Raw genomic sequence first — 27,254 nt, 5'->3', positions numbered from 1 at the left:
AAATGGAAAAATGTTCCATGCTCCTGGATTGGAAGAATAAATATTGTGAAAATGTCTATGCTACCTAAAGCAATCTACACATTTAATGCAATTCCTAACAAAGTACCATCCATCTTTTTCAAAGAAATGGAACAAATAATGCTAAAATTTATATGGAACCAGAAAAGACCTCGAATAGCCAAAGGGATATTGAAAAAGAAAGCCAAAGTTGGTGGCATCACAATTCCAGATTTCAAGCTCTATTACAAAGCTGTCATCATCAAGACAGCATGGTACTGGCACAAAAACAGACACATAGATCAATGGAACAGAATAGAGAGCCCAGAAATAGACCCTCAACTCTATGGTCAACTAATCTTCGACAAAGCAGGAAAGACTGTCCAATGGAAAAAAGACAGCCTCTTCAATAAATGGTGCTGGGAAAATTGGACAGCCACATGCAGAAAAATGAAATTGGACCATTTCCTTACACCACACACGAAAATAGACTCAAAATGGATGAAGGACCTCAATGTGCGAAAGGAATCCATCAAAATCCTTGAGGAGAACACAGGCAGCAACCTCTTCAACCTCAGCCACAGCAACATCTTCCTAGGAACAATGCCAAAGGCAAGGGAAGCAAGGGCAAAAATGAACTATTGGGATTTCATCAAGATCAAAAGCTTTTGCACAGCAAAGGAAACAGTTAACAAAATCAAAAGACAACTGACAGAATGGGAGAAGATATTTGCAAACGACATATCAGATAAAGGACTAGTGTCCAGAATCTATAAAGAACTTAGCAAACTCAACACCCAAAGAACAAATAATCCAATCAAGAAATGGGCAGAGGACATGAACAGACATTTCTGCAAAGAAGACATCCAGATGGCCAACAGACACATGAAAAAGTGCTCCATATCCCTTGGCATCAGGGAAATACAAGTCAAAACCACAAGGAGATATCACCTCACACCAGTCAGAATGGCTAAAATCAACAAGTCAGGAATTGACAGATGCTGGTGAGGATGCGGAGAAAGGGGAACCCTCCTACACTGTTGGTGGGAATGCAAGCTGGTGCAGCCACTCTGGAAAACAGCATGGAGGTTCCTCAAAATGTTGAAAATGGAACTGCCCTATGACCCAGCAATTGCACTACTGGGTATTTACCCTAAAGATACAAACATAGTGATCCAAAGGGACACGTGCACCCGAATGTTTATGTCCACAATAGCCAAACTATGGAAAGAACCTAGATGTCCATCAACAGATGAATGGATCAAGAAGATGTGGTATATATACACAATGGAATACTATGCAGCCATCAAAAGAAATGAAATCTTGCCATTTGCGACAACATGGATGGAACTAGAGTGTATCATGCTTAGAGAAATAAGTCAAGCAGAGAAAGACAACTATCATATGATCTTCCTGATATTTGGAAATGGTGATGCAACATGGGGGCTTAAGTGGGTAGAAGAAGAATCAATGAAACAAGATGGGATTGGGAGGGAGACAGAACTGGAAGATGGCAGCCTGAAGCACAGCCATTTCCCAAGGGTTTAAGGAGATGGTAGTGAAGTGAGTGGAATGCATGTGTAAACCACTGTCATGTTGGCAGAGGTGAGCATTTCCAGTGATACAGGTGCAGGTTTTCAGGGACAGTCTATAGCAATCCCTTATGAAGGGGAAATTTAATGATCTTATTTAATATTTAATATTTAATGGTCCTTTGAAGACAATGGAAGAGGAGTCTGAGAAGCAGAAATATTACATAACTGGTCTGGTGTTCAACGTAAGTGAGTGACAAGAGTGAAGTTGTCTGTCCAGGCTCCTGGCTTATCCCTTACCTAGTTGTGTTTTGCACGCTTGGGTGCTGCAGTATGTTAATGAATGTTAGCAAAGGATTGGGGGGGCACAAATAAATTGGGGGACTACAGGATTCTATAGCTGTGACTGTTGTTATAATGGTCATTTTGCTGCAGGCCTGCTCAAAGACTTTAATGTGTCAATGTGAATTGTGACTCTCCAAGAAGAGAACATGTACAGGTTTACTGGAACAGAGAGCCTGATCTTCCCAGAGCTCTCCTGGAAAACAGCCATGGCCCTTGGTTGGCCCTCTATACATGTTGCCTACTTCCCTTTTAACTTCAAGATTTGGTCATTTCTGATTCTTGAAGTCTTAAGTTTAATAACCAGGATTCGTTAGTGAAAACACAATCTCTGTTTAATCTTTACGTGATCTAACAATTATTTGTTAAAGATATGTGATGTGCTTGGCTCTGTGCTCCATGCTGTGCCATACCAGAAACCATTAAAAAGTTTCTTTTCTTGTGACGACGTTACTACTGAGAGAAGCAACCAAAACGATGACAATGATGACACAGCCCTATCATACCATGCTTTGCTTTTTCGAAAGTGCATTTATAGCTTGCATCTCACTCACTGCCTGATGGGATAGAAGCAGTAGGTGTGATTGGCCCCATATGAGAGGCTAACAAGAGGGGCACCTTGGTGGCTCAGTGGGTTAAAGCCTCTGCTTTTGGCTCAGGTTATGATCTCAGGGTCCTGGGATCGAGTACCGCATCGGGCTCTCTGCTCAGCGGGGAGCCTGCTTCCTTCTCTCTCTCTCTCTCTCTCTCTCTCTCTCTGCCTGCCTCTCTGCTTACTTGTGATCTCTGTCTGTCAAAAAAATGAATAAAATCTTAAAAAAAAAAAAAAAAGAGGCTAACAAGATAAAATCCTAAGGAGTCGAGTGAATCATTCAGTCCCATGACTAACCATCCACTGGGCTGTTTATTTTCAGCTTTCCCTCAACTTTCCAATATGGTAGATTTAATTTTTTCACATTTACTTCTGAAACAATGGAAAATCTATCACAATACTTTATAGAATGATGAAAGTGAAATGAACCTCGGTGATTTTTTAAAGCCAGTCTCCCATTTTATGGTTGAAAAGTGAGGTAGGCTCACTGCTATGTCTAAGGTAGCGCCATCACTGTGGGCTTCCCCCCCCGGAGATGAGGAATTCCCTCCACTGTCCACCATCTACTATCCACTCTCCCAATCATCTCTGATTTTTAATTCTACCACTGTTTCATGAGAAGTACATTCATTTATTACCACCTTAATATTCGGCCTGAACCCACTCAGAGGTCTGTTTGTTCCTATCATTACTACCCTGAGTGGCTTTTGTTTACTCCTCTATTGTCTGAGGAGATTTGGAAAGAATCTCAAAACTGTTAAGTCTTCACATTGCAGTGATCTTTAAGACCCATAAAAGATTAATTACCAAGGGAACCTATAACTTTGCCTGATCAAAGTAAAAAGTCTATTTTTATGGCTGCCTGTGTTTCATCCTCTATAAATTTTATAATAATGATTAGGCTCAGAGGATGAACATAATTTACATACATCAACATGTCTCACGCTGACCTTATAGCCTGGGAAACACCTGCAGCAAGGAGAAGAAGAAAGCTCCCAGGCTCTCTGAGGCAGTAGTCAATGCAAGCTCTCTCAGGCAAAGACAGACACACAGAGACAGAGAGACCGAGAGAGGGAGACTCTGTACAGTGAGAGTGGCCTCCCGTAACCGCCGTCGTGTGGCCGGCAGTGTTCACGCAGAAAGAATACTTTCTGCACTTGTCAGAAATATACTCACTTCAGCTTTTTTTCTCCCTTCCCCAAGGTGATCAACCTTATTTCCCAGAAATGCTTTTTCTCTTACGCTGACCAGAAACTCTTTAGAAGTGTCAGCACAGCAAGGACTTTAGAGAATGTTGCTCTTAAACATGACTGGTTTCTCCCACCTGTGCCCAGAATATGTTCCAGCTTATAGGTGGATGCGGCGCGTGTCCCCCAAGTCCCTGCGGCACCTTCCCTCTTCGCGATCCTCCCACTTCTTCTACCTTGGATTGATTTTGCCTCCTAGCGAAGAGTTAAAGGTTATCACGCAGGGATTTAAGTCCGGGCATGCTGGCAGACGTGTACCAAGGCAACGGCAGCTACAAATAGCACATGGTGCAAGCTTTCAGTGTAAACATCAATTTCTCCAATTTGCTATAGCCTGAAAACCTTATAAGCCTAGCGAATGAATTGTGAGTGTGGGTTTTGTGCTAGATGGATGGAGCAGGGTTGTTTCTATAAAGCTCTGTTAATGTACACGGCGTCTTCTGCTGAAATTTCATGAAGAAGTTAGAAGTCACAGCTGTTTGATTTGCCGACCTCTTTACATATGCCAGTTTCAATTTACTTGGACAAAGACTGCCTTGCAATCTCTCACCTGGATCCAGCTTCATACAGATGGGAGAAGTGGCCAGTACTTGTCCCCAAACACCAGGGCAAAGGCTCTCCTCCTCATCTCTCTGCTTACTGAAACCCCATCTCCATCTTCAAATGTACTACCTGGCCTTCAACTCTCTCTCTCTCTCTCTCTCTCTCTCTCTCTATATATATATATATATATATATATATATATATATATATATTTAATTTTTAAAATTTTATTTTAAAATTGGGAACATGCCATTTAAATAATCCATGTCATTTTATGAAGGACTTTATAACCTATATCGTTTACTCAGCTTTAGTAAATTACCCACAACTTTCCAGCACACATGACAGACTTTGATATCGACTTAAATTCTTGCATTTAATTTGACAAATACATTTTTTTTTCTTCCAGATATCTCTGGTTTACAACTTCACAAACTGGCAACTAATTTGATTCTCTGGGGAACTGTATAAGGTTTTATGTTCACAAGTAATGATTATTAGAGAAAGCGAAATTCAGATAATCACACATATTGAAAATAAACACTTTGCAAGTGCCTGGATCAACTGAATTCAATTTAGGAAGAAAATGAGCACTTTGAATAAAAACATATCATTTTATGTATTTAAATCATTATGTACTAATTTGGGTTAAAAGAAGAGATCATAAGGTGAAATTCAATATGAATACCAAGGCACATTATAACAATTCATGTCTAACTGTTTCCTCAGCTCTTTCTACTCTTTCTTGGAGAATATCCATGAACAGTCCCCTATATTTGGAAATATCTGTTTCTATGAGTATCTGGAAATAGTTTCTGCTTCTATGAAAGCCTCCCTTTACCATAATGGGTACTGAGGTCCTTCCACATGCTAGGCACTGTGTCACGTGCTTTACATGGACTATCTTATTACACTTCTAGGAGATAGGATATAATTATTATCCCCATTTTATAGATGAGGAAACTAAGGCCAAAGAGAAATAACTTGGCCACAGTCATAAAACTAGTCAGTGCTGGGGTTTAGATCCACACTCAGCCTAAACCCATTCAGAACTTTCATGTTTTATATCTAGGCTTTTTGATTGGACATAGCAAACCCCAGAGCTGGGTGTTAGTTCTGTGTCTTTGTTTTCCCCCGTGTGCAAATATTTTTCGATTTTTTTTTTTAAGATTTTATTTATTTATTTGACAGAGATCACAAGTAGGCAGAGAGGCAGGCAGAGAGAGGGTGGAGGAAGCAGGCTCCCTGCTGAGCAGAGAGCCTGATGCTGGGTTTGATCCCAGGACCCTGAGATCATGACCTGAGCCGAAGGCAGAGGCTTTAACCCACTGAGCCACCCAAGCACCCCATTTGTCGATTTTAAAGGACCAAAGCAAATCCTAGGAAAATTCAGAGTAACAATATAAAACTGGCAGGCCTAGAAATGTGATTCTCCCAAAGGAGACCCAGCTTTTCTTCTTGATGATGTTAAAAGACTAGAATAGGATAATTTAGTTTAAGGACAACCTTAAATAAAAGTTTCATTAATCACAATGAGTATTCCTACAATAATGAGCCCTGGATTGAATTTTAGAACCCTCTTTATGCTTTGTTAATAACAAAACTGTTACAAAGATAATTTGATAAGACAGTCCGTTGTAGTGGTGTGACTTAGCTGTAAAAAGGGTTCCTTAGCCTGGTGTCTGAGCACACCCAACTTATGTAATGCTAACATAATGGATTATGCATATTGTATTGGGTTAAAAAGGAAACCCAGTGAAGTATTACAGCAATTTAAGAAATATATATCAGGGCTTGTTCAGCACAGATATTTAAAATTTAAACCTGTTTAAATATTCAACTGAAACTAAAATAAAATTCTGAAAAATGGTATTCAATAGAAAAGCTCCATTAAGAATAAAAATGCTTTTCCAAACCCATTTAGTTCTAATAGAAACCCATCGAGTGAGGGTTTCATCGTTGCGGCACCGACCAAGGGAGAAATTACACATACGTTTGGGTAGGTGGAAATCAGTTGGACTTCTTGTGGCCTGAGCTTCCCTTGGAAAAGTACGAGAAAAGAGAAGCTTCAGATCTACGCTCAGCTCAGGCCACCATTTGTTTAAAATGGTCCGGAGCTTTCTTAAATAGCATCTTCTCATTTGTTCCCTTCTTCCAGTGAAACCTCATTTCTCCTTCCCCATCAGATGTCATTCTAAAAAGAAAACAAAATTGGCACTTCTGGCTTCAATATCAGGATACTGACCAATTTGCCTCCTGAGAGCCAAGCTTTATTTCTCTGATAAACATCCTGCAGGATGTTTTTATTCAATTAATTGGAATGATTGCTTACCCAGAAATGTACCGCTTTATCAAGGTCTGGCTTGGGCTGAGCCCCAGCATTTTTGTTCCTGAGTTCTCCTGACAGCAAACGCACGAGGATTTTGAAACAGAATTAAAACAATCAGCAAGAATTAGCCAGCTTGGTGACTGCACTCAAATAACAAACACAGAGAAGTAAACAGGGAAATGTATGGGCAGGAGAGAAGGAGCGTTCCAGAGATGGAGGGTATTATGGGAAGAAATATAGGATAATATAAACAGAGTCTCTAATCCTGAGGACTGTAAATCCCTTTTCCTTAATTGGTTTAGAAACTGTGGTCTGTAATGTGAGACGGAGGGCTCAGGCTGCCTTTCTTCTTTGCTGCCCGGAATCACATTAAGTGGAAAACAATAGCAGGGCTGACAGCTCTCTTTCTGTGGGGCACTTAGAGCTAATCTGCTATTGAGACTAATACAATTACACGGGATTAGAACGCTGCCAAGGTACTCAGATTGGAGGATTCTCTTCTTGGTGGAAGGACCTGGGCATTCTCAGAGGAGGGTCTGAGGGTTTGAGAGGGGTAGTGCATCAAGTCTACAGTCCTAATTCTTCTAAAACCCAAGGAAGTAACCATGACTTTGTAATTCATTCAGGATCTTGATTATGAATTCTAATCCAAGCAAAATTCTAGCTGGACTTTTTGCCTTGGTGGTTTTATATCATTTGGCTTGTTTCTAAAGACACTTTCCAAAGAAGACACACAAATGGCTAACAGACACATGGAAAAATGTTCATCATCACTAGCCATCAGGGAGATTCAAATCAAAACCATAGTGAGATACCACCTTACAATAGTTAGAATGGCCAAAATCAACAAGACAGTAAACAACATGTTTTGGAGAGGATGTGGAGAAAGGGGAACCCTCTTACACTGTTGGTGGGAATGCAATTTGGTGCAGCCACTTTGGAAAACAGCGTGGAGACTCCTCAAGAAATTAAAAACAGAACTTCCCTATGACCCTGCAATTGCATTACTGGGTGATTTACCCCAAAGATACAGATGTAGTGAGAAGAAGGGCCATCTGTACCCCAATGTTCAGAGCAGCAATGGCCACAGTCACCAAACTGTGGGAAGAGCCAAGATGCCCTTCCACAGACAAATGGATAAGGAAGATGTGGTCCATATACACTATGGAGTATTATGCCTCCATCAGAAAGGATGAATACCCAACTTTTGTAGCAACAGGGATGGGACTGGAAGAGATTATGCTGAGTGAAATAAGTCAAGCAGAGAGAGTCAATTATCATATGGTTTCACTTATTTGTGGAGCATAACAAATAACATGGAGGACATGGGGAGATGGAGAGGAGAAGGGAGTTGGGGGAAATCGGCAGGGGAGATGAACCATGAGAGACTGTGGACTCTGAGAAACAAACTAAGGGTTTTGGAGGGGGGAGGGATGGGGGGTTGGGGGAGCCAGGTGGTGGGTATTAAGGAGGGCACGGATTGCATGGAGCACAGGGTGTGGTGCAAGAACAATGAATCCTGGAACACTGAAAAAATAAAATAAAATTTAGATATTCTAAATAATAATAAAAAATATAAATAAATAATAAAAGACATTTTTTAAAAAAGACTTATTAGAATATAATCTAGAGATTTCCTTACAGGAGTACACCTTTCTACTTGTTCTCCATGTGTGTTTCACCAAGACAGAGAGGGAGCCTGTATTTAGGAACTCAGGAATCACAACTGGCCAGATAGTCATTTCCTGGTATCTATTTGTACTACCTTTGCAAACTTTAACTGACAGATAACACTGGGATTTTTACAAAATGAATGCAGAAATCTACCAGCACTAGCAAGCTAATTCAAGGTTTTCTTTTTCTTTTTTAATATTCATTTATTTAGTCATATCTACACCCAGTGTGGTCTCAAACTCCCAACCGTGAGATGGAGAGTCACACGTTCCACCACCTGAGCCAGCCAGGAGCTCCTCATTCAGGGTTTTCTTAATTATCCCTGGGAACCTGGTGTCGGTCTCATGTCACACAAAGGAAACATGCGATACTGATTGAGGGAATACATGAGAAGGACACAATACTTTGGCAAAATAACACCTTAAAAAACAAACAAACAAACACTGCTAATGTCCTCCATATGAGCCTTAAAAACAATCTCCAGCAAAACGAGTACACTACTCATTAGCTATCTATTGCTATATTTCTCTATCATTCAGTAACTCTTTCCAGCTATTTTTATTCTTAAATTTTTAAAACAGAAATTGCAAAAATGGCATGCTTATTCCATCCCCAGCATGGGACAACAATATTTTTCTAATCTAATTCCAAAGCTGTTGGTCCTAAATATGCACCCCTACTGAATGCCTGAGATCGCCCACCTCTCTTTTCCACGCAAACGATCTCTAAAATTTGAGCAGCTTTCTCAAGGTCAGAGTTGGCTTCCTGATGGTCCAGAAATGACAAGGAACCACAAGTCTGATGCCGTTTTTGGTAATGGTATTTTCTTCAAAAGGCCATGTTTCAACATAAATGTGACCATTTAAGATGTTAACTGAATGTCACAATTTGTCTCTGAGTGGGAGGCCCCAACGTGATCAAGGTTCTGGTGCCTCTGATGTAGGCACGGGAAGTGAGGAAAGGAAGTGGAAAAGTGTAATACAACAAGATAAAGACAGACATTAAGGATTTCATGTATTAATTAACATGAATTTTACCCAGTTCTGAGAAAGACATCAAAACGATTAATTTTAGCTTGCTTTTTATTTAGTGCTCTCACTTGTTCCTAGCTTGTGATTTATTCAACCTAGTCTGGAGCTGCCTCTTTAGGCCTGGAAGTTAGCCTCCTGCCAGTTCTTCAAGGGGAGGACTCTTCTTCACCTTTCCTCCAAAGGCTTCCCCTGGTTAATGGAGGGTGAGGACACTGATGACAGGCGTTATACTATGAGCTGACCATGCTCAGACCAGCCCCAAGACGTGGGATGAATGAAATACTCATTTGGCTGCTGAGAAGCCTGCTACTTAGAAAGTTGACGTATCTTGCCTACAAGTGGAGCCTGAAGTCCACTGATTCCCTCTTATTTCATCCCACACATGTCACCATCACCACCATCACCACCATCACCACCATCACCACCACCATCACCACCATCTGGGAAGGCCCTACCCTCTGCCAGCCCCTGGGCTCATCCCTTGAATACACTCATGCATCACAACAAGCCTGAGGGGGCAGGCGGGTATTTTTATGCCCACTTTGCAGAAAGGAAAACTGAGTTTCAGGGCAATTAACTGTCTTGCCTAAAGCCATAACTCCAAAAAGGTGAAATTTAAGATTCCAACCCAAGAGTCTTTGAAACTGGAGCTTATTCTTTCCATTACACTGTGATTAAAGGTATTTTAGCTATTAAAGATTGGCACGGATGTGTGATGCTGCATCTAAGTTTGCCAGACCCAGAATCAATTTCTCTGATTGCTTATTAGGGAATCCTAACCCCAGGCTTAGGAATAGGCACATGGCCAAATCTTACCAGGGAGAATGTTTTATTCCCTGGCCACGATGATCAGCAAGGCTGGGCTTATGGGCCTAGGTTGTGTGGTCTCACAGGACCCAGTCCTCAGAAAAATTCTGCCCTTCATTTAATGCTCAGTGGTCACCACCTTGAAATTCTTAATAATTCCTTAACAAGGGGTTTTGCACTTTCATTTTGCTTTGGGCCCCACAAATTGCATATCTGGTCTCGGTAATTGGTCTAGGCCTGGACACGTAATGAGGCTCAATTTCAAAACCACACCAAAGGCTCAATTCCTGAACTTTGCTGGCCTTTTTGAGAAAGCAGGGCCTTTTCTACTGAAGTAGTAAGCCTGGAGCATCCAGGGGCCAGCCTGTACACAATCTGCCTGAGAATGAAGCCAGAGAAAGGCAGAGCTGAATGTCTTGATTAAATCACTGGAGTTCCTGGGTCTAATCAATTCCCCTATTATTTTTGCCTGAGTCAGTTCTGGCTGGTGTTTCTGCAACCCTGAAAGTTCTAGCTAGTACTATTGCAGATTGGCTCCTCCAGGGCAGTACTGAGACAAGGCTTAGGGTACAGGATGTTTGCTAGGATACATCTGTAAAGGGTGGGGGAGGAAGCAGGACTCGGTAGAGGAAGAGTTCAAACTTCTGCCTCTTGTGGGCCCAGCGAAGCCTCAGCCAACCTGGCAGTGAGCTGTGGACAGAATATTGCTTGCCTGAGAGACCTATGTCAGGCCAAGGTGGCCAGGCCTTCACACCCTGACTTGTTCAGTCTCAGGATGGAGCTGGTCCAGGAAAGGTGTGAATTTGAGCGAGGCAGCTCTCCACAGCTGAGGCAGAGCCTGGAGGAGTTGGTAGCCCAGAGTTGTCTGGTGACCTCACTCGTTGTAGCTGGGCAACAAGTCCTTCTCTGGAAAGGGCAATGTGCCCATATCTGAGCTTCAGTTCTTCAAAAAGTAGAAAGCAAGGCAAAGGTTTGTGTGCACTGTTTTATAAAGGAGTGCAATCCTAGCAAAGCAGAAATTAGGGGGGAAGGGTGAGACAAGAAACGAAGGATAGCCAATAAGAGGGTATGTTAGAGAACTGGCCTCTCTTTGGTCCTCACACAACCAATGCCCCATCTGGTTGTGTCCCAGGACATTCTACCCCAGGAAAGAAAGAGCATCCACAGGGGCATTTAGTGTCTCTGAAGTGGCTTTATAAGAGGGGCACATTCCAGATGCTGGGAATACTGAAAGGTAATCTTTAAACTCTCCTGCCTTCAAGCTCACTGTCTAGCTGGGAAGAGGGAAGAGATACCAACTGTTAGAACTTTTAAGTGAGAACTTTTCTAACTGGAGAGGTAAGGAGCGAAGCGGAGGTGGGGAGCCCAAGTGGAAATGCACGAGAAACAAGGGGACCACATCTTAGAGTCGCCAATGGTTGGGGGCGGGGGCGCTGAAGGTCTACCAGAGAGCTGGGAAAGAAGTTCTGAGAAAAAGAAAAGGAACAAGAAGAGAAAAGGGGGGTGGGGGCTGGTGGGGAGTGGTATTATCATATGTACAAAGCCAATATCATTTTAGGACTATGAAGTGAAATTCTCTTCAAAAGGTGTCTTTTTCCCCATCCTCTGGTACCAGCAGTGCAGAATTGCATGTTCTAGGTTATGTCTATACATGGTTTATGGAACTTTTAGCCACATAGATTTAGAAGTGCTTAACTTCAGCATAGTTAACAATGACTACATATCTCTTTTCCTGGAAACATAAAATCCCTCTTTAAACAATTAAAACTAGAATTGGCTGAAAATCTCTTATTCAGCTTGTCAAGGTTTAAGGAAAGGAAGCAAACATTAGAAGCTCGTCCAGTCTTGCCAGCCAGCTGTGAGACAACAGAAGAGATATTCCAATCATCTCTTTAATTTGTCTCTTCATGGGTGTTCATTCATTGTATTTCTCAAGTGCTCAAATGTAGTAATTGTATTGGATGAAACACATACAAATGGGATCCATAAAGGTGTGCTTATTCAGAAAATGGGGAGTTCTTGGTTCCAGACCTGGCCTTCTGATTTCTGCCAGAAACTGCACACCTGGGTTGGGAAGTTCTGTCTTTTCTGGAAGTCGATGTGTATGGGGAAGTTAAAGGAAAAGGCAGATGCTTTCCAGAATGATTTCTTTTTCATTCAAGTACTCACTGTGGGTGCTTACCTATCTTTGTTGGAGATGGTCCTGTGAATTTGCAGAAACCGGGGTGCACTGACAGATGATTTGGGGAAACTGAATATCAGAGTGTTCAAAGGACCCCTCAGATAGTCATGGTGTTGAGGGAGCTTAAGATCAAATTCAAGGTCCTCAGTTCACTCCTCAAACAAATTCAGAATGAGACTTGTTTCCTTGGCTGCAGAATAAACAGATGGTTAGGGCACCTCTGCTCTCTAGTATTCACAGCTGCAGAGGTTGGAGGCCTGCGCAGCTCACGTCACTTTATTCTCTGATATGGCCCCAACCACCTGGTCATTATCTGTTTATTATTTTTTTAAGGGAACAAAGAAATAGGCTCTCTACTCCCAGGACTATACCCAGTTGATAACGCTCTAGAGGCCATCCGCCTTCAGAGTGCTGTCAAATCCCAGGTATGAAGGGCCCCCCAGCAAGTCATCAGAGGCTGTGTCCTTGTTTTGTAAGTCACTTTTCTGAGGCAGGGTCAATATTATTATTCCCATTTTGCACATTTTACACAGTAGATCAATTTTCAATTCCCAAGAACTGAACTTCCCCAATTTTTATATGATGAAACTTAACTCCAATCATATGGGCATAAAGAATATGCATACCCACTGGAGCGTCATTCGATTTCAGGAAGAAATTTTATTTCACCTTAAAATATGGTCTATAGGAGCCTAGTTGTGAAAAAAAAAAAGCATTGTGTGTGGGCCTCTTTTGCATATTTAGATGTGGAAGAATGTGAGCGGTAACCAGATAATATAATTTTCATCCAGCCCAATACCGAGTACAATGAAGAAAATGCAACTTTTGCCGTGTGATTTATATATGCTTATATACCCTTCATTTTTAGTCTATATGAAATGCAGACATTTATAGTTCTATAACCAGAGGAATAAAATTTGAATGTGTAGTAAAATGAGAAATGTATTTTAAATGGGCTTTAGAAACAGAACGGAGGAAGTCGTCAAGAGGCCACAGTCACTAATGTCATTGGTTATTTTGCTAGATGGCCACTCAGATGGAGGCCTGGCAGGCGCAGGATTGAATTTGGGCTGATGGGCATTGGGAGATGGAGTGATGGCTTCCTGGAAGCGATTGAGATGTAGCAACACAGTAATCCGGGCTGGTCATAAAGCAGCCATAAAGCCCAGATGAGATATTCCTTCTGCCCATGTAATGCATCCTTATTTTTTTACTTTTAAAAGAAGAACTATTTTATGATTTGGCATAGATCATTGATTGTAGTGCTTTCCCATTTCAGATATCTCCCAGCTGTGTTCTGTATCAAATTTACAAAAAAATAACCATTATTTCCACAAAATACTGGAAGATTGAGTGGCCATTTGCCCATCGGCACCTATCACATCCAGTATAACTCCCTTGGACATGCATTATAGAAGCCACTTACTGGCCCCAAGTGATGTATGGGAAAGAAGGAGCATTAAAGAATGCTCCTTGTTGTGATGGGCAGCTGGTGTTGTTGTTGACTCTCCTGCAGCTCTTCCTTAGTCCTAACAGAACTCAGCAGACCAGTTGGAAACCTGTGTCATGTGCTTTGAGTGAAGATGAATCTGTTCTCCCTCCAACCGCTGCCACAGGGATGTCATGTGACCCAACCTGGGCCAATCAAGGTCCTCCTCAGGACTTCTCCATGAACTCTTTAAGGAAACACTAGTTCATTCCACTAGTATTGCTAAGCTGGGGGGATATGGGGTTAGGGCTACTGGCAGCCATTTTTATTAAGCACATGGAGAAAAATATCCTAAAGATGAAGTCAAGCCAAGCTAAGCTCAGAGATGGAGAGAATCCAACTCATTGCCCAATTTAAATCTCTTAATTCAGCCATGCTTGATTCCAGTAATAAACCCCCTTTTAAGTTTTGTGAACTAATGAACTTCCTTCTTTGCTTAACGTAGTTTTAGTTGAGTTTCTTCTATTACTTGCCACCCAAAAAAGCCCTAATACACTTGAAGTTTATAAGGAGACTGCATTTTGTCTATATTTATTAGTCTTTTTATGTAGCCTGGGTTGGGGCCATGTGACTAGTTCTTGCTAATAAACTGTGAGCAAAAGTGATCAAATGTTGAGGCATTTGAGAGATGTGTGCCTCCTCCAGCTCTCTCTTCCACTTTTGCAGAGATGAAGAGGCCATGTCTACCAGATAGTATGGCTAGAAGATGATGGAACCTGCATCAACCCAGGTCCCTCAGACCACGTAGACAGAGCCCCCTACCAGCCTTTGCTGTGTTAAGCCACTAAGATTTTAAATATAATTTGTTACAGGTACCTCAGGGCTTGGGATAGAAGTTAAGTTTAGCTCTATGGAACAATTAAGAAAGTTATATTTTTCTTTGTCCTCCTGAGTTTGCGGTGAAGATCCATGTCTACCAATTGGGTTTTTGTAATGTTTCTTCATAACACAAAAAAACGAAGAATGGGGTGTCAAAGAAGACATTAAAAACAAAACAAGCAAGAATAGGGTGACAATGAGCACAGAAGCCCTCTTCAATCTTGTGCCCAAAGAGATCTCAGGCTCAAAGGAAACCAACATTCACGGGTCCAACTGTGAGTCACGCACTTTACCTCTGTTATTTCATTCCATTTTTTACCAACAAGCAATGAGATGATACGATTGCTGTTTTATTGACAAAGAAACTGAATTCCAGAGAGATTAAGTAGAGCCACAGATTCCTGGCTAGAAAGGGTCAGCTTTGAACGCTATCTGCCCAGCTGTACAATCTAGCCCAAATTATTGTTATTATTATTAATAGCAGTACAAATATTACTTACAGATAATTCTTTCCAGATGCAATTAAAATACCAGTCTCTCCCAAGTCACCTTTCAACATAGAGAAAGCAAGATGCACCCATATCTGGTCTGAGTCCTTGGGTTCAACTGTATTAGTGTTTTGGGAGCAAAAGGCATGCCTCCCAGTCCCCTGACTCTCTCAATCCCTGTAACCCTGAGTTCTTATGTGCTCTGTCTGGCCACCATTGGAATGTGCCAGTCTTTTTCTTCAATATCCAGTCCAACACTGTCCTTCTTAGCTTAGTCAGTTTTGCTCTTGGGCACACAGCCAACCCGGGTCCAACAGTTCCTCGTTCCCAGTTCCTCATATTCTCTATGCTATTTCTCTTTGCTGTGACAAGTCTCCTATACTGATGGTCCCCATTTCTAACTAATGTGCCAGCCAACATCCTCCCTTCAGCTTAACCTACAATTTCCTTAATCTAGATCCAATCATTTTCCCTGTACTGATGAAAGACTGCCCCCACCATTCCTATCTCTTTGCAACATTAGCATTCTCAAAAAATATTTTTAAGTGATCACCTTCTGGGTTTCTAGTAGAATAGGATTTAAATTTCAACTTACAATAATTTGGTAAAGGAGATTATTTATTCTCAAACTTCTAACTTATTTTAGCTTCAATTACTGTCTCTTGTTCTGAAGACCCATGCATTTATGCCAAATATATATTGGTACCCAAAGTGCAGAATATGAAATTACAGAGAAACTCACTGGTCATTGTAGGATCCCCCCAAACTAAACACCAAACACAAGTATATCTGCAAGTTTGAAGAGTCAGTGAACCTACAAAAATATAGAATCAGGAAAAACTATCCACTGGTCCATTACCATGAATTAAAAGCAAAACAAAAACAAACCCCCAGAGAAGAATATGCAACTTTCCCCAAAGGGAAATTTGGAGACTAAGATTAATTCTCTGACTTTCCGTGAAAGGACACCAGTGATCATGAACTGTCAGGGTGTTCATGCAGTCACACTTAAGTTATGTTGTTGTGCTACAGCACAATTAGGACTCCTTATGGACTCTCACTTAGATCACTATTTATGAAGGCTCAGGCTGCAGATTATGAGACGAAATCTGGCCTTTTTCCCACCAGTGACTGAAATAAGGCATAAAAGCCCATTTAGTACATCTCTGTGAACATCACATTGTCATGAACTCATCCCTGAGACAGTAAATTCTATAAGCATTAATGGGTTTTATTCAACAAACATCCATTTTGTAGTCAGACAATTTGCCACAGACACCTGCCAATTCATAGTCTAAGAGGAAATCACTGAGCTCATAGAATTGTCATATTAAAAATGAAGATGTCTCATTATCTTTATTTATATTCTTTTTTGCTGCTCCAAACTATCAGTCCAGAAGACCTCTGAAGCTTTTTGGGGAAAACACTGTTTTCCAGTCAAAATCAAATACTCTACTTCGCCAACTAACAATGGGATTGAGTTCAGCATTAAATTCTCATTGATTTTATTGAAATAGGAAAGTAGGTAGAGGTCCCTGCCATCTGGACCGAAGCATATATCTTAGCTTTGGAAGGTGTCATGAGAGATTGGGTGGCAGGAAGGGACCTGGGTTCTAGTTCCTTTGTGGTCTGCCACTATCCAGCCAGCAGCCTCTCACCAAGTCATCATACCGCTTTGGGCTTCTGGTTTTCTCAATTACAAGTTTCTGATCCTCTCGAATAATCTTTCTTCTTCAAGCAAATGGAATATTAATTGTCCTCCCTGCTCATCTTTCTTCCAGTGTCTCTATTAGGTAAATTCCTATTCAGCCTTCAAAGCCCAGCTTGAACATTGTCTCTTCTTTGGTTCTCATTGGGTTTAGGACACCTTCACCTAAATTTATATTTTACTTTAGCAAGAGGACACTTTTATGCCGTAATAAATACTATGATAGGAGAAATAGGGACCCTTCAAAGATGCCCATTTTCTAAATCCCAGAAATTGTGTATATGTTAATTTATGTGGCAAAAGGGACTTTGCAGATATAATTAAGAATTTCAAGACAGAGAGATTATCTTGGATTATTTAGGTGGGGCCAATGTAATTATAAGTGGAGTTTTTTTGAAATTTTATTTATTCATTTAAGAAAGGGAGGAAGAGAGAGAGCACAAGCAGGGGGAGAGGCAGAGGGAAGGGAAGAAGTGGGCTCCCCACTGACCATGGAGCCTGACTTGGGGCTCAATCCAAGGACCCTGGGATCATGACCTGAGCCAAAGACAGACCCCTAACCAAGGTGCCCCTCATCAGGGTTTTTTAGGATCAAAATTACAAAGAGGAGATGTGACATTGTAATGACGTAATTCAAAGATGAAGAAAGAGCCATGAGCCAAAGAATATAGGCCTCTAGAAGCTGGGAAACGAAAGAAAGAATCTGCTCAGAAGCTTCTAGAAGGAACATAGCTCTGTCAACACCTTAATTTTAGACTTCTGACCTCCAGAACTACAGGAGAATAAATCTGTATCGTGTTAAGTTTCTGAGTTTCCAGTAATTTGTTACAGCAGCAATCAAGGACCAACACAAAGATCATGATATGTGATACTGCATACACATATTATAACTGTTTATTTGTACAACTGATTGTCTTCTTGCTAGCCCATGACCTTCTTGAGGGCAAAGACCATATATTTTTATCTTTATAGAAGATAAAAATATATCTTATAAGAGTCCTTGGTATATAGTAGATGCTTAAAAGATATTTGTAGAAAGTCTGAATAGATGGAATAAATCTTGTTTTACAAACATACTGTCAGAACTTAGCGGATAAATGACTTGCTCAAGGCTTCACAGTAATAAGAATGTTGCCCAAATGCTGCACTTTCCTTGGGATATGGTATTTTTTTGTGACTTGCATATTCACGGAGAGGACCACACCGAAGAGGTTGTAGTATTGTTATCCCCATTCCTCCATATGAAACCACTCTACACAAATCTAGACTCCTAGGTAGAGAGTAGTTTTTATTTATTTATTTGAGGCATAATTCTTGAGATCCCATAGGGAAAAAAAAATTCAAACATTGGCAGAGTGCATGATATTATACAGTTTTACTTGGAGCTCTTTCAATGATTCAATTTAATGCTAAGTAGTCCAGATTTTGAGTAGTAAAAATATTATGTGCACTTCATCTGTTTGTTTAAAATGGGCTCTCTAAACAAAGCCTACACTTTGCTGGAAGTTACCAGTGTCAGTGGGTGTGAATGTGTGCATTTACACATCACAGAATGGAGAGGGGTTTGGGTGGGGGAGAGGGAAGCAGAAAACCCTCCCCCAGCCCTCCCGTCTAGTGTCAAGGTGCGGCTGAGCTCCCACTGGCTCCGCATTAGGGTCCCACATGGGCCGTGACAAGGATAAGAGCACATTTTTGAGCACCCGTCCTTGGAGGAAAGCACAAATGTGGCTGCCATTTACACTGCAGATGGTCTGGGTTGTCTCAATCTTTGTGTGAACAGCTGCTTGTTGTCCTCTCACGGTTGTAGGAGAGTTTGTTCTGTTGTTTGGCAAGTTCCCGCGTCCTAAAGTTATTCCTATTTGAAAAGGAGAGGAGTTGGCTTAATGTCTTCTTGGAAGAAGAGTTCAACTATTTTAACACAAGTTTCACTGAGAGAGAAAATTCTACACTTACCCATTACAGGGATGCACTTTAATTCCAATGGTTAGGTCCTGACGTGACTGTTGAAAGAACTTACTATTTTAGAGGTTCAGGTTCTGTTTTCATCAGAAAACACATATTTAAAATTTCACTTATATTTGCAGCTAGAAAATCTTTAGGACCCTTCAATCTCCAAGTATTTTTTTTTTTTCTTGGAATGCCTAGTCCTCAGTGGTGAGAGGAAAGAGGATTAAAATCTGCTATGTCCCCACAATTGAACTTTCAGCTTCACGGAGAAGATAGGCCATCACCCCCACTAGGGAAAAATTTGTATACAAGGCACATGTCTTACACAACTTTACTGAAAAGATGTACCAAAAATGTTAAATAATTCTGGGAACAAAAGACATCCTTCTTCTCCAGCAGCTCTGGCATAACCACTTTCATTTGCATATTTGCCATATGTGGCCATGCACAAGAAAGAAATATGCAAAAACAGTGTTTCAACTTTGCCATGATCTCCCCATGGTTTTTCCTTTACTCCTCCTGTGGTGCACAGCATGTTTGGAAGTTTATGAACAAATTTTTATAATTTTAGCACTATCACAGTTAAGGAAGTAATTCTCATGTCTTCCCACACCCTTGACCTTGTCATTTATGTCTCAGCTCATATGATGTCTCACTGGAGAAAACTGTCTTGACAACGGCATCCAATACAGCTCTCTAACCTGTCATGGTCACATTATACTGTTTAATTGTCTTCACAGCCCTTATTTCAATGTGTAATTCCTGTTTCCCATTTATGTGTTTGCTTGAGTGTTCTCTTGTAGCCCACATAGGAAAAGAAACACTGTCAGAGCAGAAAGCTTTTTTGCTTTCACAGCTATATACTCCAAGTGCCTACAACACCACTTAGCACCAGAGTAAGACCCCCTTTGACACTTGAGACTGAGTTCATGAAATACAAACTATCAGTCTTTGGTCTAATTCATAATTAATATTACTCAGAAAAAAGAACAGAAAAAAAATTGACAATAACTAAAATTTGCACCCAGCAAAATTTATTATACATGAAAAATTGACTAAAGAATCAATCTTGGTAACATTGAAAATTCAAAAATTGATCTGAGAAAAAAATACTTGGCTGAAACAACTGACACACAAAAAACAGACAATGGGGGCACCTGGGTGGCTTAGTGGGTTAAAGCCTCTGCCTTCAGCTCAGGTCATGATCCCAGGGTCCTGGGATCGAGCCCCGCATCGGGCTCTCTCCTCAGCGGGGAGCCTGCTTCCTCCTCTCTCTCTGCCTGCTTCTCTGCCTACTTGTGATTTCTATGTCAAATAAATAAAATCTTTAAAGGAAAAAAAAAAAAACAGACAATGGCTAAAACTGCATATGGAAAAATTTGTCCTTGACTAAAAATTGACAGAAGAACCAAATTTTCTAAACAAAATTTTTGTCTATAAAATCTGACCCTGGACAATTAGACTTGGTTGAAGTAAAAGTCATAAAAGAAAACTCGTAATAGCAGAAGATATAATAGGTAACATTTGATATGTTTTGGGGGGAAAAACCTGATGGATAAATCAAATATTAATCATAAAATTCATGAGAAAGAATTGATGTTGAGAAAAATAATTTTAGTGAAATGAAAATAAAAATGGAAACTGAATTGTTTATATTAAAAAATTGATCAAATAATCCAGTTGGCTTAATGTAGTTTGAATCAAAAAGTTCCTTCTTGGCAATGGTAAAATAATTCTGATTGAAGTGATTGTTTATAAATATGGAGTCAATATATTCTTATGGCCAAAATGGTGGGATAACAACTTTCTACAATCTGCCCATATATGCAGCAATATAAATAATAAACCACCAAACTGTGAATCATAAACAGTCATAAAATAGGCAAGTGTATAATGTGCTGAGAATGAAAAAAAAAATCATTATAAATTGTCAGGGGAATCTCCTCAGAAAGCAGGGCAGCCACTAACCCGCTGGACAGGCTTGGGAAAACCACTCAGCTCTCCTAGGTCTTGGACATATTCAACAAGAGTTTGAGCTACAAATTTAGATGAAAGTCAACTACAGAGTGCTGAGAGAAGTGTGGGCTACTGAGACTGGCACAGAAATACTAAAGGATATCATGAGCTCACTTTTAGGGGCTCTCTGCGTTCAGGGGACAAGACAATGACAAAACACTGGAAAAAGGCAGAAAAGGAGCAAATCACTAAGAGAAAAGAATAGTGTAATGGAAGAGGCCCTGAACGTATTTGAAAGGAGACAATAAAATCCTATGGCGAGATAATGTCAAGAACAAAAAGGAAGCTCTTAAATTTGTCTAGAAAGCCAACTTTAAAATGGAGGCTGTGGTGTTGGGACATCATAGAAGGCAGCCATCACTGAGAGGAATAAAACACTCGCAGCTTGAAAAGGAGGCATCTTGGTCAGAGATTTTTAGTTTCCTGGTGACCGTACCTGAACGTGAGCAAGCATATGCAATAAGGTAAATCCATTGGCTTACTTGGTCAAACAGCAGGTGGGGACATAGGTGTGGTAGCTTCAGGTAGGACAGTAACCAGGGACTGGAATGCTGTGAGAACTCTTTCCCTATTCCATCTCTGCCTCTCTGTGGTTTTTGGCTTCATTTTCTCCTATGGCTTTTTAGACTTGGCAGAAGAAATTGTGGCTGATAGCTCTTACACCTCAGCTTTGCCACAAAAAAAGTTTCATTCCAATTGAAAAATTCCAGGGCAGTGGCACTTGATGGCTTCATCAGTTGAGCCAACAACTCTTGATTTGGGCTCAGGTCATGATCTCAGGGTTGTGAGACAGAGCCTCGCAATAAGCTCTGAAGCATGGAACCTGCTTCAGATTCTCTCCATCCCTTTCCCTCTGCCCCTCTCCTCACACCCGCTTCACATGCTCTCTCTCTCTCTTAAAAATAATAAAAAAAAAAAATCCAAGGGTAGGACTGGCCCATCATTACTGTCAATGAAGCAGACCATTAAGAAGGCACAAGAGGACAAGACAGTCTCCAAAAGAGGAGAAATTACTGATTCGCCGAACACAGATGAAGAGTTATAGGATGGATAAAATGATATGTCCACTGTAAGCAGTTAAGGAATACAAATGCTTTCAAGATTAAGCAAAAGAACATGTCTAAATGCAGAGAGGAACAGATGAAGTTGAGAAAGAAAAGAGGTAATAAAAAAGGAAAGACCAATGGCGGAAGGTGAGAAGCCCAGTGTCAGCACTGTCTTGCTTTCTCTAGTCTGTCACTCTTCTAGTCCGTGATCCCACGGAGCAGTTCTCCTGCTTCACTCTGAGTCCAGAGAACAGCTTCCCACCTTCAGATCCAGCCCTTAGTTCAGACTTCTCTTTCTATGATGACTCTGCTCATCTGGGAGATGCCGAGAGCCTTGGACGCTGCCTCCTCCCCATAGGACTGAGAAGGCTAGGCAAAGACAGCTAGGTCTCTTGAGTCACAAGGAAAGAGGGTGAATTCAACTCTTGCAAAGAAGGGAGAATGGACATCTTTCCATAAACAAACTGGCAGAAATAAAGGGGTACATTTCTGCAAAGACACATTTAGGAAAGGAAAGAGACAGGTTATTGTAAAGGAAGGGGTGAGTGGGGGGTTTGGGGAGGAATGGCCTCCATTTCCTGAGAAAAGTAGGAGTCATGGCCATCTATTTCTAGGAAGGATGGAAATATAGGGGTGAAAAGAGTGTATTAGTTTCCTAGGGCTGTTGCAACAAATCACTACAAACCAGGCAGCTTAAAACAACATAAATCTATTCTCTCACAGTTCTGGAGGCCAGAAGTATGAAATTAAAGTGTCATTAGAGCCGCATTTCCTCTGAAGACTCCAGAGGAGAATCCATCCTCACTCCAGCTTTTGGAGGCTGCTGGCATTTCTTACCTGCTGCGTTACCCCAATCTCTGCCTTTGCCTTCATATGGCCTTCTGTGTGTGTGTATCACATCTCCTTCTGTCTCATTCATCATTGGATCTAAGGCCCATCCAGATAATCCAGGATGATCTCATCTCAAAATCCTTAATTTAATTACACCCTTTCCCCCAAATAAGGGAACATTCGCAGACTTGGGGATTAGAAGTGTGTGTATCTTTTTAAGGACCACCATGTGACCCATTATAAGGGGAGGAAAAAAAATTAAAAAAAAAGTCTGGATTAGCTGACATAGAAAAGCAGGCTTGGAGCATGGAATAGAAGAATCAATGTGATTACCGAAAAGAGATGATGGCCAAGTCGGAGTTGGACACATGAATTTTTCATAGGCCAAGTCTGCATGATTTTCCAGCAGCTTTTGGCAGCTTGGAAGTAGGAGCTGAGCAAGCAGACAGCAGAGGTAACTCAGAAAGGGTGTTTATAGGTGGACTTAACAGAGAGTTAAGGAGATGAAAGGTCTGCCTTTTCCCCCTTCCAGCTATGGAATATGAGATGTCTGTTTATTTAAGCAGAAGAACATGTGAAAACTGTAAAACATTGAACAAAATAAGAAGGCATAATTTTTATTTGTTTCCCTCACTCCTCTCTAACACTTACTCTTATATCTGAGGTACATTCTTACTTTCCAACTCTATATTCGTTCCTACCCCCCAAGTCCCCCCAAAATAAAACTTAAAATCTCTATTTCAGTAAACCCAAACATTTTCTTTTCATGAATGAGGCCTGCAATAAGCCTAGACTAAGTACAATAACCTCTAATAAATACTCCCAGTCTCTCCTGGCTCTCCAAAACCCTAGTGGCAGAGTATCTGTCTATCACAAGGTTCTATTAAAAAAAAAAAAAAAAAGTGTTAGAGAATTTTCTTTTATTGTTGGGACCAGAGATAGTTCAAAAAACCAAGCCTCTAGGTCATATTTCCAGGGCAATGCTCAATAGTTCTACCTCATCCTAGAAGGCTTGCTGGGGAAGCAAAATAGCACAGGTTACTTCACAAGCTGCTAGAGCTGTGATTTTTAAAGTTCATTTTTCCTCTTTATCTTTTTCTGTCTTTTAAAAAACAGCAGCAGAGCTCTCTCCTCAAACAAAAATTTATATCAAACAGATGAAAGTGGAGATGCCATGGTTGAGGTTTGGGAGGGGAACTCAGCACCTCCCCCAGCCAGCTTCTCCAGGTCCCTAGCGTCTTTCTCCACAGGCCCCTCCTGTCCTGCCCCCTGAGCACCTCTAAGGAATAATTTCTGAACAGCTGCGCTGGAGAAGCATAGAGTAGGCTCAACAGTGTAGAGGACACAAGCAGCCTTCTGGTCCAGAGGACTTCAATGTCTTGTCCATGGAGAATCTGGTTCAAACTGAACCTCCATAAATGAACTTAATAACTTAAGTAGTAGAATCACCAAATATTTACATTGTAAGAGGCTTTAGTTAACATTCAGGCCATTTCTGTCCCTTTTGGTCAGTTCTGGGAATATTTAGCAATATCTAACTCAAGTTCGACGGCTCCTTCCAACAGGAACATGGAACTTGTTTCATTTTTCTCTCTGTGAACCTTTGTAAGAACACCATTAAAAACATATCTGATATAGAAGTTTCCAGGACAAATGGTTCTATTTTCATTCGTGTTGACATCTTACCATTTTTGAGAATGCTTACAAGCCCAATTAAAGTCTCTGAGGAAAGGATAAGTGTCAGGCCAGGCTCCATCTCATACTAATGGCCTCATCTCTAGCAAGCTACTTTCTGAAGAACATCCTCATCTCCTTCCCTTCCTCCCTCTTCAAGATTTCTTATCTTTACCAAACTTTTTTTTCTTCTAATCTGAGGATTTTTTTCCCTTTAAGCCTATTTATTTCTTAGCCATCTGACATGCCCAAGATAGCACAACCCTCGCAAGATCTGTTTTTACTGCACTACAATTGGCAATTCTCCCTGCTTGAATAAACTTGCACACATTAAAAGTTTTAATAGAGGAGCGAGGATTGAAAGTAGGTGTTAATAGGGCAGGCCTCCACAATGAGCCAAGTACAAAGGTATTTGGCAGAAGAAAAATAGTTCGCTAACTTGAAATTGCAGAGAAACAGCCAATGGAGCTAGATTCAAATGTGTTTATTTGAGATAGGCATTCAATAAAGTCCCTTAATACAACTCAAGAAATACTTATTCAGTACCTCCTATGTGAATGAAATTATGCCAGGCTCATTCATGGGGGGTTGGTGAGGCAGGGAAGGGGGTAAAAAGATAAGTAAGCTAATTTCTTTTTTAAAAGAAATGACCATGTAACTGGAAAGATTAGTCAATGAACTATAATGCAACACAAAGAAGTTCTTTAAGAAGTATTTTGAATAGTGAGAAATGGATCACCTGAATGTGAAGAAAGGTGGCTATCAGTATGTCAGTGAGAATGGAAAAGAGTAGAAGGTATTCAAGGCATGTTGCAAAGGATATACATAGATAGGTAACTAGATAGATAGATGATAGATAGACATATCGATATATTGAGATATAGATATAATCTTAAACTGGCTACAAGGAGTGAGGGAGAAAGATAAATCAAAGATGATGTCATGGTTTAAAGCTTGTGTTAGAAAATAGAGCATATTATCAGGAAAGGGTGACAAGGATAGCTATGAAATGATAAGTTTTGCTTTGGATGGGGAAAGTTTAGGTGCTAGGAGATCAATGCAGATATTGATAATCAAGAAATTGGAAGAATGGGGTCTTGAGTTTGCCCTAATAGAAAACTTAGCTCAAATCATCTCCATACTGTGACTCATAAAGAAGAAGATGAGATCCTCAAAAATAAAGCAAACAAATGAAAACAAGAATAAAAACAGAAAGGGAAAAAAGGATAAAGCACTGGGGTAAGAAAGTGTTTGGGAAAAAACACAGAAGTACCCAAATCTGTGAAGAGGATGAGGAGGACAAGGACTGAGATCTAATTGGAGTTGGTAATTAGCAGGCTACTAGGTACTTTAACGAGAGCTGTTTCAAGGTAAGAGAGCTTACCTCAATTCCCCTCTTTATTTATAACACTGCTATCTTATAACTCAAGTTTGCAATGGCTTTGACTTGATTTCATGGCTTCTCTATATGCAACTTTTCAGTTTCTTCACTAATTGCTTCCTTATTTTGCCAAAATGTTCCAATTTGAATACCCTGCTTCCCAAAAACGAATTCACTAGAATTCATCTTCATTGTGTGCAGGCATCACAATTCGTTGGTCAGGTCAAGTGCCTCTTCCGATCCAACTGTCTGTAACTAGGGAATGGTACCCATCACCGGTGTCGGGCTGTCCCTTCGTCAAGAGATGGGGTGAGGTTGGCACCAGAAGTAACATCTTTAGATTATTATGTCTACAATATAATGCTCAATTCCAAAGCGTAAGGATTCAAACTCTAATTTGCTCCTGGAATTTTAAATAGGACCGACCGGGGAAGAAAAGTTCTCTCTATACCAGCATCTAATTAGTTCATGGGTCAATATTAATAAGCCTTTACATTTGCTTAGCAGTTTAAACTTTCAAATGCCTTTGTAAAATGTTATTCTAAGAGAGTTCAGAGACAGTAGAGTATGTATAAACATACTCTACAAAGGCAAACACTTTACAGCTCCGTTTTATGCAAATGAATTAATAAAAAAGTATATGATGACTTTGTCTAAACAATGCCCCATGACAAATTGCCACAGTTATGGGTGCCTCACAAAACAATACAATCTATCAACCTCCTTAATTCTGTAGCTTTAACGGCTCATCTAGTGCTTTTGCAGGTGAGCAACAACCATTATTATCTTGAAGGTAAAAAAAAAAATTGGCCTCTCCAAGTGTCCTTGTCACTATAGAGATCAATATTAGGTCATAAGGATCCATGTCCCTTCCTCTGGATTTGGTGCTCTAGAAGTGGTGGTGGAAGTGGGAGGAAATCCCAGGCCCACACCGGACAAATCTATCCAATTCAAACGTAGTGGGTTGTCTGAGATCCACAGTACAATGAGAAAATGGTGGTGGTGTGGATTAGTTGAGGTCATACCATTGCCTATGGGCACAGCTGGACAAAAATTCCTATCTCTTTGGTCTCAGCCTAGTAAGCTCTCTTTCCAGTGCTCCATTATTGAAAAAGGAAGGGGCTATTAGAAGATGGAGCAAGAAGAGTGGAAGGAAAGAATATTTTAACTTCTGATCCCCCCAGACTTCTTCATTCGTCACCACTCTCCACCTAATTTTTTCTTAAACCAGAAACATTTCCCTTCTCGACACATCCACCGACAATATGCAATACATCACTAATTTCTATCAGCTGACCTCCAAAATATGTCTGGAATACATTCTCTTTTTCCTGTCTTCACCACCTTAGTCCAAGCCACCATCATCTCTCACTTCAACTACTGCAAAAGCTTCCCAACTGGTCTCCCCACAGTCCATACTTAAGAGATTGGCCAGAGTAATTGTTTTCAACAAAAAATATATCTCATTTCCCCCCTATTAAATTCTTCACTGGCTTCTAGTTTCATTTAGACAAAATCTGAACACCGTGCTCAGGCTCCGCATGGCTTCTTGGCAACTCCACCAAGATCACTCACTCTC

Source organism: Mustela lutreola, chromosome 3, assembly GCF_030435805.1.
Source record: "Mustela lutreola isolate mMusLut2 chromosome 3, mMusLut2.pri, whole genome shotgun sequence".
NCBI lineage: Eukaryota > Metazoa > Chordata > Mammalia > Carnivora > Mustelidae > Mustela > Mustela lutreola.
The sequence above is the reverse complement of the archived record's forward strand: the minus strand, read 5'-3'. Positions refer to the sequence as shown.